At 38.8% G+C, this 14,115-nt stretch overlaps 1 protein-coding gene across 1 annotated transcript in view; it reads right to left on the reverse strand.

The window, feature by feature from the left end:
• The window catches only part of Stmnd1 (stathmin domain containing 1), a 33,173-nt gene that overhangs the window by 17,252 nt on the left and 1,806 nt on the right, over positions 1-14,115 (reverse strand). The gene's annotated exons all lie outside the window — the stretch shown is intronic.

Raw genomic sequence — 14,115 nt, forward strand, 5'->3', positions numbered from 1 at the left:
AGAGTTCATTGGGTCGTGAGGGTGCTAACCTCACCAATGATGAATTCATAGCTGAATGGGCTTTTAGGAGATGGGGCCTACTTGGAGGAAGTAGGTCACTGGGACAGTGACTTTGAAGGGTATATCTTGTCTCCAGTCCCTCTCACTCTTGCTCTCGCTCTGCTTCCCAATTGCCATGAGCTGAACAACTCTGCTCCATCAGGCCCTCTCTGCCATGATGCTCTGTCTCACTACAGGTCCACAGTGACAGAGCCAAATGATCATGGACTGAAGCTTCTGAAACCACTTGCCAAAATAAATCCCTTAAGCTGTTTAATCTCAGGTATTTTATCTCAGTGATGAAAAACTGACTATCAGAGAAAATTGGTACTGAGACATGAGGTTGTCACTGTGACTATTGAAGTGTGGCCCCAAAAGGTTCATAGGTTGAGGGCCTGGATCCCAGTTGGTGGTGCTATTGAGAGGTGATTGGATCGTGAGGGCACTAATTTCATCAACGGGCTAGCCCACTGGTGAGTTCATAGATGAATGGGTTTTTAGGAGTTAGGGTGTAGCTAGAGGAAGCAGGTCACTGGGGTGTGCTTTTGAAGGGTATATCATGCCCCAGATCCTTCCTGTCTCTCTCTCTGCCTCTTGTCTGCCATGAGGTAAGATAATTTGTTCCACTTCATGCTCCCTACCTTGATGTTCTACCTCACCAACATGAGCCAGAAGGAATGGAGCCAAGTAACCATGGACCAAAACCTTAAATTGTGAACCAAAACAAGTCTTTCTTTCTTTGAGTTGCTTTTCTCAGGTATTTTGTTACAGCAACAAAGAACTAATAAAGGGAGCTCTGACTCCAGGGTGATGCAAGTAGGGACAGATGTGAAGATGTTACTATCTGAATTTAAAGATGGAGAAAGGGGCCGTGAGTTAAGGAACATAAGGAACATAGCTCTAGAAGCTGGAAAAGACAACACAGGATTCTCTCCTTTGAGTCACCGACAGTGACTAGCCCTGCCAGCACCTGATTTTTGGACTTATGACATCCAGAACTGCAAGAGAGTACATGTGTGTTGTTTTAAGCCACTTAACGGGTGTTGATTTGTTAAACGAGTACTAGAAAACTAATATAGTTTTACTATTCATACTAGCATCTAGAAGGAATCTGTCAGATACAAACTACTATATTGAACTATTTAAAGAATGCCAAGATAAACAAGTTCACAATTATGCAAAAACAGAGATGCTACTGTATAGTGAAAGAAAAGGTGTTAAAGATTAAGATCATACTGTTTTTGCTAATCACCCAAAAACCTGTCATGTAGATACATTATAAAACTAACTAAATAATATAGAATGAAACTGTGATGTCAGTTTTATGTGTCATTTGGTTTAGGCTATAGTAATCAGTTATTTAGGCAAACACTAATATAGGTATTGTTGTGAAAATGTTTTATAGTGTGATTCATGTCTTCAGTTGACTTTAACAAAAGATATCCCCTAGACAGAAGCAGTATCAACATCTTGGTATAGCATCTCCCTAAATGTATCTGCTCATATAAACTCTTTAAAAATAAATTGGAATTAGCCAATCAGCCTATGAAAAAAATGTTCAATATCATTTAGTCCTCAGGGAAATATAAATCAAAACCACAATAAGATGTTTCATCTCCACTAGGATGATTGTAATGAGAGATACACACTAACACATAATGGTGAGAATAAGAAGATTCTGGAACCCTCATGCATTTCTGTGGGAATCAAAATGGTGCAACTGCTTTGGAATTTCCTCAAGAAAATTCAACATAGAGTTAACTACATGACCCAGAAATTCCAATACCAGGGATATGCCCAAGCAAAATGAAAATACACGTTCATCCAAAAACTTGCACACAAATACATATAATTATTATTCATAATGTCCCCAAAGTGGAAACAACCCACTGTGTACCAACTGGTAACTAGGCAAAAAATGTGGTATAGTCATACAAATGAATATTATTTGGCAATAAAAAGAGATCAAATATTGGCATGTTACAACACAGACAACACTTGAAAACCCATGATAAGTGAGAGAGGCCAATCACAAAGACTCTTCATGCTCGGAATAGGCAAGCTCACAGAAACAGAAAATAGATGCAGTGGCTGCACAAGGCCAAGGGCAGGGTGATGTGAGGGAAATGAGGACTGGGTGCTTATGGGTAGTCATTTCTTCTAGGGGACAAAATGTTCTAAATTAGATAAAGATGATGGTTGTTAATTGTATTTTCAAATGGCTGAATTATGGAGTATATCAATTCTATTTCAATCAAGCCATTTTAAAAATAAAATAGACCATATCATATATTAAATGGTATTATATTTCTGAAACACATTTTTGCCACTAGCAATATATCAAGAGACATTTACATAAGTCTATCTCATTCTATTTAATAGTAAGGAGTAATTGTTTATATGATGATGGCACTGCTGTTAATTATGCAATTATACCACAAATTTATTTAACCCATTCCTAGACATGGCTCTAGTGGTAGAGTGCCTCCCTAACAAATGCCAGGCCCTAGTTAGAACCCTAGTACTGCCAAAAAAAGAAAAGAATGACAGAGAGAGAGAGAGAGAGAGAGAGAGAGAGAGAGAGAGAGAGACAGACAGACATGCAGACACAGGTTGGAAACCATGTTGTTGCTTGTCCAGAAACTTGAATTATTCTAGAGGAGGTGAAACAGCCTGGGGAAGACAGTAGAAGATGCTGAGATAGGAAATCTCAGCAAATCTTTTGTGACAAAAGGAGGTTGATTATATTTTCAATGTGACCGGAATCCTCTACTTATAGGATTTTATCCACAGAAATGAAATTAAATCATAAAGGGTATTTTTTTTTAGAAATATTGCTGTGCAAGGAATGAGAGAGGAAGGGAGGGAGGGAACAAGTCACCAGTTAGGATTACTATAATTGCCTAGGTGAGATTTGGCTTGACTTGAACTCAGACAGAGGCAGTGAAAGCAGGAGAAGGAGATGTACCAAAAATATTGGAAAGGTAGATCCCGACATGCTTCTCAGAGATTCAGTTTGAGAAAGGGAGGTCTCTTCTGGCTCTACAATTAGGACTCTAGGAGTCAGACAGAAAACATCCCCTTTGGGGAAACTGAATAAAAAAACAGGACCTTGGTACTTTTACAGTAAAAATCATGTAAGTTTTTTTTTTTTTTTAATATAATCACATTTGGCCTCTTTCTGGAAGCACTCCAAAGTTTGTAGTTCCTTAGAGGCTAAGTAGAAATCTCAACAGCTGGGGTATGGCTGCGCTCAAGATCTCATAATTCAGATAGGAATTCTTGTGTGTTCACAGTGACGTTTGCATAATTCCTTACATGGTTCACGTAAAATGATCACTCCTCCTAAGCCAAGTTCATTGTGTTGATTGCTCATTGTATCTGTGGCTCAAGACTGCATGGGAAAATATGAAAAACCTACCAAACAAAAACTCAATACATTGGAAATAAAAATTGGCACAAGAAGAAAGCCTGAAAGCAACCACGTGCTTTTTCTTTCTCCCTCTACCTATCTTTCTTCATAGACACTGTCTATACCTATGCAGACCCATGAAAATGGTCTTTATACACCACAAACATCTGACATCACATACAAGATCTGACACACATAATTACTTGATATACACATATAACAAAGGAAAAAGTGCCCCTCTCTGATGCTTTTCTCCCAAGGGCTCACAGTTCATGCTAACAGTAAACGTGTAAATCATGTTGTGCGTTCTTTCCCTTGCTTCCAAATAGACTATTAAAAGTCAGCATCTGCAGTGATAATAAGACAAATACTTTCACAAGTTCATTTTACTTTGCAGATTCATCTCTTTTTTTTGAAAACAGCAAAGCACTGAGTTAACACAGGAACTAATTTTGTCATTTAGCATTTCCAAGAGAAGATCCCGAAAAATTTAATTGATTTGGTAACAGCAACAACAACAACAAAAATGACAAAATGGAATTGAGTGAAAGTTTGAGTATTTTCAGTCTAAAAGATGTTTTGTACAAAGACATTCTGAAAACTACAGCTTGGAATAGATTTAAATATCACAACTCCAAATAACATTACAGCTGCTTCCTCAACACTGCTGTAGCCATTTAGATTTGGAATCCAAGCCCTAGCAAGGGTCTCTACCCATTTGTGGCTAGAGAGAGCCTGTTTTTGAGCACTGTTAGTGACCAAAACTTAAGTTGTAGCAGACAAAATGTAATCTTTTACATCAAACAACATATATCAGCTTTCAGTGTCCAGAGCAGAAATTGAAGATTCTTGTCTTTTGATACCTAAGAATATCTCTCAAAGATCAATGTGGTAATGTTAACCCAATTTCATACTCTGGACTTGAGAACAGACATAATTCAAAAGCCAAGATATTGACAAATTAATTAAGTCTATCCCTCTCTGTGATGTGATCAGCAGTGTTCTTGTTTCATCATGTGAGCAGAATTTGTATATATATGCCAATAAGAAATCTATCTGCATTGTGTAAGAAATGGTATTGGGGAAAGACCTGGAACATGGATGAAAGGTTTATCTTTTCCTTGAGATGAAGTTATTTAAGTACAGACTCAGTGTGTTTCTACATTTCACATTGATTTTATTTTATACTTAAGTGCCTTTGGAATCATCAATTTTAGAGTTAAACAATTGTGAATTCCAAGGTAACAGCTATGCATGAAAACCAACATTCTAAAAAAAGGCATCGCTTTTAACTATAGACAGGTGTTTGCTGTTTGCTTTTTGTGAATGTCTTGTTTTTTCTTTTTTTGGTCTAGAGGTACTATATGTGTTCTACACTTTTGGGGAAACATATTTGCCAAACAGCTTGGAAGGAATAATTTGTTGATGCTCCCAGAGCTGAAAGCTTCTTAAATCAAATTATTAGCAGATGCATTTTATAGATATATTTGTCTATAGACCTATGGGAAGAATCTGTTCTTCAAGTTTTGGTTGTTTTCCTAGTTTACTTCTAGTAAATGTAATAACAAATACCAGCTCTCCCCCCCCCAAAAAAAAACCCACACAAGAATATGAATGCTTAAATGTTGGACTATAAAAGGTAATTTAGTCATTTTTCCAGACAATAAGCAAGAATTATCTTATCAGGTGTTAGAGAAAAACTATGAGGGGTCCTTGGAGGTTGACCACTGTAATCTAATCTCTCTCTTCAGGGACTTTGAGTTATTTGTATGGAAGAGCATTACTCCAGGTAAGAAAAGTTTCCCATGTTTTCTTATTTGTGTGCATTATTTTCTGCAGTGTTTTCTAACTCCTTTAGACTAAGGTAAAAGTGAAGAGAAAGTCTATAGACAATTCTCAAGAAGTTTAATTCAGAATATCTTGAAGTTGGATGAAGAAAGATCAACATTGCATGCTGGCAAACATGTCCATCTCATTTTAAAGACAGAGTATGTCTCCTGAACTCTGTGCCTGATGCACTTATGAAAGTGGAAGCATTGCTATTCTGATAGCTATAGACTAGCTAATTAATAATAATCATACCCTTCCCAGATCAGATTTCCAAAGTCAAGTGCTTTGGGCACAGAAAGAGAAGGTGCATGTGTGAGATGACTCTGAGTCTATTTTCAGATTATTTAAATATTGAATTTCCTCCTTGCAGACTGTCATTAGTCTAGTTATGCTACTAGGAAACAAGAACAACTAAGGAATCTGGGAAGCCAGGTTGGAGGGGGGCATGCAGTCACTCAAGAAGCACTCATTAGTGCCTGGTCTGCATGAGGCAATGCAGTAAGCACTAGGGACACAAAGATTAAAAATAGTTCCTGTCCTCAAGGAGGTGATAGCTCAGGATGGGAAGCAAAATGAAAACAAATAAATATAATAAAACATTTTGTAATCAGATAGGAGAAGGTATGAGATAGATCCTGTCAGTGTGGTGGCAGGGGCAAGGGGTGTCCAGAGAGCTTAGGGAGAACTGTCTGTGAATTGTCTTGAAAGATGGATATGATTTAACATGTGACCTCAGAAAAGTGGAAGGAAAAGTCTCAACAGAGAGAAAACAGCAGGTGCAAACACATGGAGATGAAAGCAGAATAGGCTCAAGGAAGAAGGTACCTGTGTGGAGGCACAAAACTGGAAAAGTGGCAGGAGTCAGATCAAGGATGAGCATGCTAAGGATTTAGGATTTATCTTATATCAACAGTCATAATGACTTATTTTAAGCACTTACTCTATGCTAGGCACTGTATAAGCACTTTATGTGAACTGTATTAATTTAGTTCTCATGACAACACTATAAAGTACTTCTTGTACCATCATTACAGATAAGAAATGTGGGACACAGAGAGGTTAAAGAACTTGGCCAAGGCCAGACAACTAATCAGCAATGAAGCCAGAAATCAGACCCTGGCTGTCACACTCTTGATCATAGGTATACATGCTCATCTGATGGGTTGTTGACTTTTTTGCAGTAGAGGACTGACATATCCAATTTTACTCTACAAAAATCAGCCTGGAGGTCATGTGGAAGATTAGGTACTTCCTCATGAAGCAGAATACAGGTAGGAAGAGAAGTGGAGAAAGGATCCAGGGAGATTTGAACAAAAATCCAAGCAGGGCAGTGACCATCTTGGACAGTAAATTCAGGAAAAAAACCCAGGAATCCTCCCAGCCTTTGGGGTAACTTGATCTAGAGGAATCTAGTGCATTTTGAATTTGGAGGGGATTACTGCTTTTTTAGGGACTCCCTCTGGCTCTACACAACAAAACTATTTTCAGAAATAACCATGTGGGGGAAGATCCAAGATGGCGATGGAGACAGAGCTGTAGACCTGGTGAGCTGACCCAGAGGTCCTGCAGAGAAGCTGGAGACACCCCTGACTGAGGTAAAGCTCCAGGGACAGCGAGAAACATGGCACTCTAAAGACTTAGATCGTGGAAGGCCTCACCACACCATGATCTAATATAAGAACAGCTGGCTGCCAAGTCCCTGCCCCATAGGTCTGCAGAGCTGCTGCTCTGTTCTGCCCGGCTCTCCGCCCCTCGGGCTGCACCGGGCCACAGCTCTGCTCCAGACCCACACACTACGAGATACCCATCCCTCAGCCACGCTGGCCACACCACGCCGGAATATCTGCCCCTTGGCCATGCCACTGACCCATGACCACCCGGATCCCGCCACCAGTCTGCGCCAGACCCCAGCCTGGAGCCGGTCCCACAGCTGGCCGGGATACCCGCCCCTCCCTGCAGCCCACTGCCCTTCAGGCCCTGCTGAGCCCCAGCCACGACCAGAATCCACCCTACCCATCAGGCCCTGCCTGGCTCCAGATCCATGTGGAACAACTGGAGCCCCGCCCTGCTGGGACAGGCACCATCCTGGTGTGAGACAGATGCACCCCCAAGATTGCCAGGAACCCTGCTCCCTATATGGAGCTGCCCCAGCTCTACAGGCTTCCCAGATAACCTCTCAACCAGGCTACCGCTGGGCTGCCAGTAGAGGGCTCCAAGTGTGCCTAATAGACACTCACAGACTGGACTGGACACTAAAGAACTAAAAACAACTAAGCCTGCAATCCTACTGTTCCAGAACTGGTGATTTTTTTTCTCCCTTCTTTAAGGGTTTGGCAGCCTGGTTTTCTGTTTGATCACCCACCATCTCTCCCATTTCTTTTTCCTTTATTTCTTTCCTTTTTTTCTCTCTTCTCTCTTCCTTTTATCTTCCCTTCTCTTTCTCTTTTTTAACCTTCTCTAATGATTTTGTTATTATTAATATTGTAACCCAGTTAATACCAAATTACACATAGTCCAGGGACAGAATCGGTACCTAGAGGAAATATGGGAAGAAGAAAAAGGGATGGAAACCATTCTTCCCCCCAAAATAAAATAGTACAGGATTTAGAGCAAAATGAAGAAAATGGGATACCCAGACAGAGACTCCAACAAAACAAAGATAAACTATACCAAGGAACCCAACAAAGAACACAAGACCACCCTGAAAGAAGAAATTCTACAAGTAATTAATGAGAATTTCATAGAGATGTCACTAGACATGGTCAACCAAAATGTACAGGAGGCACTCAAGAAATTCCAAGAGGACAAAACTCAAGAATATCAGAAAACACAGAAACAAATAAATGAAATCATAGAAGCCCTAAACAAACACCAAACTGAAACAAAGATCACCATAAGCAGAGAGATAAATGAATTAAGGGTAAAAATTGACAATACTAAAGGAGAAGTAACCCATGATATGGAAAACCTCAAAAAAAAGAATGAAACAGAAATACAAAACAAAATGGAGGGCCATTCCAGCAGAATAGAACAAACAGAAGACAGAATCTCAGAACTTGAAGATGAAATGGAAATTAAAGGAAAAACTGAAGAACTATTAATTAAACAACTCAAGACCTGTGAAAAGAAAATGCAGGAACTCACTGACTCCATCAAAATACCAAACCTGAGAATCATGGGCATTGAGGAAGGAGAACAGGTGCAAGCAAAAGGAATGTGTAATATAGTCAACAAAATAATAACAGAAAATTTCCCAAATCTAGAGAAAACTATGCCCATTCAGGTACAAGAAGCCTCCAGAACACCGAACAGACCTGACCAAAATAGAGCTACTCCATGACATATCATCATTAAAACAACAAATACAGAAACTAGGGAAAGAATATTGAAGGCTGTAAGAGAGAAAAAACAAATAACATACAAATGTAACCCATCAAAATCACAGCAGACTTCTCAACAGAAACATTAAAAGCAAGAAGAGCATGGGGTGAGATCTTCCGGGCACTGAATGAAAATAACTTCAACCCTAGGATACTCTACCCAGCAAAACTATCATTCAAAATAGATGGAGCAATAAAAGTCTTCCATGATAAGCAGAAACATGACCACCAAGCCACCACTACAAAGGATTCTCCAAGGAGTTCTGCACACAGAAAATGAAAGCAAACAAAACCATGAAAGGGCAGGCAATATCAAAGCACAGGAGAAGAAAAGGCAAGAAAGTAAGGAGTAACACTGTTTCAGATACACATAATCAAACTCTTAATCAACAAAGACAACTACATGACAGGAATCACTATGTACTTATCAATACTAACACTGAATGTTAATGGACTAAATTCCCCCATTAAAAGACACTGACTGGCAAACTGGATTAAAAGGGAAGATCCAACAATCTGCTGCCTACAGGAGACCCATCTCATTGACAGAAATAAGTACTGGCTGAAAGTGAAAGGCTGGAAGAAGACTTACTAAGCCAATGGTCCCAGAAAACAGGCAGGAGTAGCCATACTTATCTTGGACAAAGTAGACTTCAAACCTACATTGATCAAACGAGATAAAGAAGGACATTCCATACTAATAAAAGGGGAAATACACCAAAAGGAAATAACAGTTATCAACCTATATGCACCCAATGTCAATGCACCCAGTTTCATCAAACATATCCTGAAGGACCTAAAATCATATGTAAACTCCAACACAGTGATAGTGGGATACCTTAATACTCCCCTATCACCAATAGATAGGTCATCCAAACAAAAAATTAATAAAGAAATTCTGGAACTAAACCACACCATGGATCAAATGGACCTAGCCGATGTCTACAGAATATTTATTCCAACTTCTGCACAATACACATTCTTCTCAGCAGCCCATGGAACCTTCTCCAAAATTGATCATATCTTAGGGCACAAAGCAAGCCTCAGCAAATATAAGAAAATAGAAATAATCCCATGCATTCTATCTGACCACAATGCATTAAAACTAGAAATCAACAACAAAAATAGCAGTAAAAAACATGTAAACAATTGGAAGCTGAACCATTGCTCAATGATGAATGGGTCACTAATGAAATAAAAGAGGAAATTAAAAGGTTCATGGAAGTTAATGAAAATGAAAACATGGCCTACCAGAACCTATAGGACACAGCAAAGGCAGTCCTAAGAGGAAAGTTTATAGCCATGAGTGCATATATTAAAAGGACAGAAAGATCTCAAATCAATGAGATCTACTACAGCTCAAACTCCTAGAAAAACAAGAACAAGCAAATCCCAAAACAAGCAGAAGGAAAGAAATAATTAAAATAAGGGCTGAAATCAATGAAATAGGAACCCAAAAAACCATACAAAGAATCAATGAAACAAAAAGTTGGTTCTTTGAAAAAATAAATAAGATTGACAGACCCATGGCAAACCTGACTAAAATGAGGAGAGAAAAAACCCAAATCAGAAACACAAAAGGGGAGATAACAACAAACACCACAGAAATCCAGGAAATCATGAGAGACTACTTTGAGAACATATTCTAATAAATTTGAACATCTTGAAGAAATGGACAGATTTCTAGAAACTTACAACCACCCAAAACTGAACCAAGAAGATATTAATCACCTGAATAGATCTATAACACAAAAAGAAATTGAAGCAGCCATCAAGAGCCTCCCAAAAAAGAAAAGTCCAGGACCCGATGGATTCACTGCTGAATTCTATCAGGTGTTTAAAGAAGAACTAATACCAACTCTCCTTAAACTGTTCGACAAAATACAAAGTGAAGGAACACTGCCCAACTCATTCTATGAAGCCAATATTACTCTCATCCCAAAACCAGACAAAGACACCTCCAAAAAGGAGAATTATAGGCCAATTTCCTTAATGAATATTGATACAAAAATCCTTAATAAAATAATGGCAAAACGAATCCAACAACACATCAGAAAGATCATTCACCATGACCAAGTTGGCTTCATCCCAGGGATGCAGGGATCGTTCAACATACACAAATCTATAAGTGTAATACAGCACATTACTAGAAGCAAAGACAAAAACCACTTGATCATCTCAATAGATGCAGAAAAAGCCTTCAACAAGATCCAACACAACTTCATGATAAAAGCTCTAAGAAAACTAGGAATAGAAGGAATGTACCTCAACATTGTAAAGGCTATTTATGATAAACCTACAGCCAATATCAAACTTAATGGTGAAAAACTGAAACCATTTCCCCTAAAATCAGGAATGAGACAAGGGTGCCCACTATCCCCACTCCTATTCAACATAGTACTGGAATTCCTAGCCAGAGAAATTATGCAAGAAGAAGAAATAAAAGGAATACAAATAGGTAAAGAAACTGTCAAAATATCCTCATTTGTAGATGATATATATGATCCTATACCTTAGAGACCCAAAAAACTCCACCCAAAAACTCTTAGACACCATAAACAGCTACAGTATGGTGGCAGGATACAAAATCAACCTACAAAAATCATTAGCTTTTCTATACACCAATAGCAAACAAACTGAGAAGAAATATATGGAAATAATTCCATTCACAATAGTCCCCCCAAAAATCAAATACCTAAGAGTAAATTTAACAAAAGATGTGAATGAACTCTACAAGGAGAATTACATACTCTTGAAGAGAGAGACTGAGGAAGATTACAGAAGATGGAAAGATCTCCTGTGCTCATGGATTGGTAGAATCAACATAGTAAAAATGGCTATACTACCGAAAGCAGTCTACATGTTTAATGCAATTCCCATCAAAATGCCAATGACTTTCACCACAGAAATAGAAAAATCTACTCTAAAGTTCATTTGGAAACACAAGAGACCGCAAATAGGCAAGGCAATACTCAGCAAAAAAGGCACTGCTAGAGGTATCACAACACCCAATTTCAAGCTATATTACAAAGCAATTGCAATAAAAACAGCATGGTACTGGCTTAAAAACAGACATGAGGACCAGTGGAACAGAATAGAAGGTCCAGATATGAATCCATACAACTATACCCACCTCATTTTTGACAAAGGTGCCAAAAATATACGATGGAGAAAAGACAGCCTCTTCAACAAATATTGCTGGGAAAAGTGGTTGTCCATCTGCAAGAAACTGAAACTAGATCCATGTTTATCACCCTGTACTAGTATCAACTCAAAATGGATCAGGACCTAAATATCAGACCTGAAACTCTGAAGTTACTAAAGGAAGGAGCAGGAAACACTCTGGAACTAATAGGTATAGGCAAGGACTTCCTCAACACAACCCCATCAGCCCAGCAACTAAGAGAAAGGATGGACAAATGGGGCTTCATAAAATTAAAAAGCTTCTGCACATCAAAAGAAATGGTTTCTACAACAAGGGGATTGGACTATGAGCACATGATAAAAGCAAGAGCACACAAGGGAGGGGTGAGGATAGGTAAGACACCTAAAAAACTAGCTAGCATTTGTTGCCCTTAACGCAGAGAAACTAAAGCAGATACCTTAAAGCAACTGAGGCCAATAGGAAAAGGGGAACAGGTACTAGAGAAAAGGTTAGATCAAAAAGAATTAACCTAGAAGGTAACACTCACGCACAGGAAATCAATGTGAGTCAACTCCCTGTATAGCTATCCTTATCTCAAACAGTAAAAACCCTTGTTCCTTCCTATTATTGCTTATACTCTCTCTACAACAAAATTAGAAATAAGGGCAAAATAGTTTCTGCTGGGTATTGAGGGGGGGGAGAGGGAGGGGGCGGAGTGGGTGGTAAGGGAGGGGGTGGGGGCAGGGGGGAGAAATGAACCAAGCCTTGTATGCACATATGAATAATAAAAGAAAAATGAAAAAAAAAAAAGAAATGGTTTCTAAACTGAAGAGACCACCCACAGAGTGGGAGAAAAAATTTGCCAGCTACACATCAGACAAAGGACTGATAACCAGAATATACAGGTGAACCAATTAAAAAATGGGCAACTGAACTTAATAGAACTTTCTCAAAAGAAGAAATTCAAATGGCCAAAAAACACATGAAAAAATGCTCACCATCTCTAGCCATAAAGGAAATGCAAATTAAAACCACACTAAGATTCCACCTCACCCCTGTTAGAATAGCCATCATGAAAAACACCACCAACAACATGTGTTGGTGAGGATGTGGGGAAAAAGGAACCTTCTTATACTGCTGGTGGGAATGCAAGCTGGTACAACCACTCTGGAAAAAAATTTGGAGGCTTTTTAAAAATCTAAACATAGATCTGCCATATGATCCAGCAATCTCACTCCTGGGGATATACCCAAAGAAATACAACACAGATTACTCCAGAGGCACCTGTACACCCATGTTTTTGTGGCACTGTTCACAATAGCCAAGTTATGGAAACAACCAAGATGCCCCACTACTGATGAATGGATCATGAAAATGTGGTACTTGTACACAATGGAATTTTACTCAGCCATGAAGAAGAATGAAATCTTATCATTTGCAGATAAATGGATGGAACTAGAGAACATCATTCTGAGTGAGGTCATCCAAACTCAGAAGACCCAAAATCATATGTTCTCCCTCATATGCAGACTTTAGATCTAGGGCAAATGCAGCAATGTGGTTGGACTTGGATCACATGATAAGGGGAGAGCACATTTGGGTGATATAGAAATAGGCAGAAAACCCAAAACATGAAAACATTTGATGTCCCCACTCCAGAGGAGCTAATATAGAAACCTTAAAGCAACAGAGGTTATCATGAGAAGGGGATCAGTAACCAGGGTAAAGATCAGTTAGAGATGAATCACCATGGGTCATAACACGTGTACATGAAAGCAATGCTAGAAATATTTCTGTATAGCTATCCTCAACTCGACTAGCAAAAATGCTTTGTCTTCCTTATTAGGCATGTCTCTTTTCTTCAACAAAACTAGTGATAAAGGCAGAATAGGACCTGCCTGGCTGGAACTGAGGGAGGAAGGGGGAAAAGGGTGAAGGAGGGGGGCAGGGGGGAGAAATGACCCAAACAATGTATGCACATGTGAATAAAAGAATAAAAAAAACCCCTCCAAAAACCAAAACAACAACAACAACAAAAGAAAGGAATAACCATGTGATGGAACAAATGATAATAACCAGAAAAGAAATGCGAACAGTGAAAATTTTCTGTTGAAGTCTACTATAATCATTCCTACAAAATAAATAAGTGTATAAAAAATGGAAAAAGGAAGAGAGAAGAACTCTATATATTAGTTCAAAGCATTAATGAATAATAACAAAAATGACCAGATTATTCTCAGGAACCCCGTTAAGTCTATAGAGGAAAAAGATGTTTAAACAGATATGTACCAATAGGGTGTGTCATTTTG

The sequence above is a fragment of the Castor canadensis genome, chromosome 8 (assembly GCF_047511655.1).
Source record: "Castor canadensis chromosome 8, mCasCan1.hap1v2, whole genome shotgun sequence".
NCBI classification, from domain to species: domain Eukaryota; kingdom Metazoa; phylum Chordata; class Mammalia; order Rodentia; family Castoridae; genus Castor; species Castor canadensis.